Source organism: Coregonus clupeaformis, unplaced genomic scaffold (genome assembly GCF_020615455.1).
Source record: "Coregonus clupeaformis isolate EN_2021a unplaced genomic scaffold, ASM2061545v1 scaf0120, whole genome shotgun sequence".
NCBI classification, from domain to species: Eukaryota; Metazoa; Chordata; class Actinopteri; order Salmoniformes; family Salmonidae; genus Coregonus; species Coregonus clupeaformis.
Genome location: NW_025533575.1, coordinates 27,501 through 30,000, shown reverse-complemented (window position 1 = coordinate 30,000; position 2,500 = coordinate 27,501). Strand labels below are relative to the sequence as shown.

Sequence of the window (2,500 nt, the reverse complement as noted above, 5' to 3'; positions counted from 1 at the left end):
CTTAGCTTCGTAATTGTTGGTTTATTTTCCTGCGAGGTCAATATGTGAATGAGATCCTAGAGGAAACCCAAAGCGCCGGCTAAACTAACAAACTAAACTTCACCGGACCGCATTAAGACTCGGTCCCAAATGGTACCCTATTCCCTCTCTCTCTCTCTGAGTGTACAAAACATTAACAACACCTTCCTAATATTGAGTTGTACCCCCTTTTGCCCTCAGAACAGCCTCAATTCATGGACGGGGCATGGACTCGACAAGGTGTCGAAAGCGTTCCACAGGGATGCTGGCCCATGTTGACTCCAATGCTTCCCACAGTTGTGTCAAGTTGGCTGGATGTCCTTTGGGTGGTGGACCATTATTGATACACATGGGAAACTGTTGAGCATGAAAAACCCAGTAGCGTTGCAGTTCTTGACACACGCAAACCGGTGCGCCATACCCTGTTCAAAGACACTTAAATATTTTGTCTTGCCCATTCACCCTCTGAATGGCACAGATACACAATCCATGTCTCAATTGTCTCAAGGCTTAAAAATCCTTCTTTAACCTGTCGCCTCCCCTTCATCTACACTGATTGTGGATTTAATAAGTGACATGAATAAGGGATTTTTGATCAGGGCCCATGGGAGGTCAAAAGTAGTGCACTATATAGGGAATAGGGTGCCATTTGGGACGCAAACAAAAACTCAACCATGACTGTGTGTCTAAGGGGAGAGAGAGAGCAAACAACACACACACACAGTGTATGCTCACGGGAATGTTTGTGTGAGTTGAAGTGGCTGCTCTGTAATTGCCAGGCAGGGTAGGGTAGATTAGGTGGGTAGGATAGGGGGGTAGGGTAGAGGGGTAGAGTAGAGTGAAGGGTAGGGGGTAGGGTAGTGGGTAGGATAGGGGGGTAGGGTAGAGGGGTAGAGTACGGGGGTGGGATAGAGTAGTGGGGTAGGGTAGGGGGTAGGGTAGGGGGTAGGGTAGAGGGGTAGAGTAGAGTGAAGGGTAGGGGGTAGGGTAGTGGGTAGGATAGGGGGGTAGGGTAGAGGGGTAGAGTAGAGTGAAGGGTAGGGGGGTAGGGTAGTGGGTAGGATAGGGGGGTAGGGTAGAGGGGTAGAGTAGAGTGAAGGGTAGGGGGTAGGGTAGTGGGTAGGATAGGGGGGTAGGGTAGGGGGGTGGGGTAGAGTAGAGGGAAGGGTAGGGGGGTAGGATAGGGGGGTAGGGTAGAGGGGTAGGGTAGAGGTATAGAGTGGGGGGGTGGGGTAGAGTAGAGGGAAGGGTAGGGGGGTAAGGTAGTGGGTAGAGTGGGGGTGGGGGGGTAGGATAGGGGGGTAGGGTAGAGGGGTAGAGTAGAGGGAAGGGTAGGGGTGTAGGGTAGGGTGGTAGATCATTTATTGGGAGCACCCAAATGGCCTCTGCTCTGCTGCAGCCTGCAGTGTGTGTGTGTGTGTGTGTGTGTGTGTGTGTGTGTGTGTGTGTGTGTGTGTGTGTGTGTTTCTGCTGCCAGTGGGGCTAACACCCTTGGAGTCTGGTGGGGTCAAAAGGTCACATAACATTCCTCAGAGGTAACGGGGCCACTCACCCCGACCCACTGACTGAATCCACAGTTAATAATAGAGACTTAACCACTGCCTGAATCCACAGTTAGTAATAGAGACTTAACCACTGCCTGAATCCACAGTTAATAATAGAGACTTAACCACTGCCTGAATCCACAGTTAGTAATAGAGACTTAACCACTGCCTGAATCCACAGTTAGTAATAGAGACTTAACCACTGCCTGAATCCACAGTTAGTAATAGAGACTTAACCACTGCCTGAATCCACAGTTAGTAATAGAGACTTAACCACTGACTGAATCCACAGTTAATAATAGAGACTTAACCACTGCCTGAATCCACAGTTAGTCATAGAGACTTAACCACTGCCTGAATCCACAGTTAATAATAGAGATTTAACCACTGACTGAATCCACAGTTAATAATAGAGACTTAACCACTGCCTGAATCCACAGTTAGTCATAGAGACTTAACCACTGCCTGAATCCACAGTTAGTCATAAAGACTTAACCACTGCCTGAATCCACAGTTAGTCATAGAGACTTAACCACTGCCTGAATCCACAGTTAGTCATAGAGACTTAACCACTGCCTGAATCCACAGTTAGTCATAGAGACTTAACCACTGCCTGAATCCACAGTTAGTCATAGAGACTTAACCACTGCCTGAATCCACAGTTAGTAATAGAGACTTAAACACTGCCTGAATCCACAGTTAGTCATAGAGACTTAACCACTGCCTGAATCCACAGTTAGTAATAGAGACTTAACCACTGCCTGAATCCACAGTTAGTCATAGAGACTTAACCACTGCCTGAATCCACAGTTAGTCATAGAGACTTAACCACTGCCTGAATCCACAGTTAGTCATAGAGACTTAACCACTGCCTGAATCCACAGTTAGTCATAGAGACTTAACCACTGCCTGAATCCACAGTTAGTCATAGAGACTTA

General features: G+C 47.8%; 1 protein-coding gene across 1 annotated transcript in view; it reads left to right on the top strand.

The window, feature by feature from the left end:
- LOC121569974 (protein Wnt-5b) overlaps nt 1-2,500 on the top strand; it is a 59,408-nt gene that overhangs the window by 47,896 nt on the left and 9,012 nt on the right.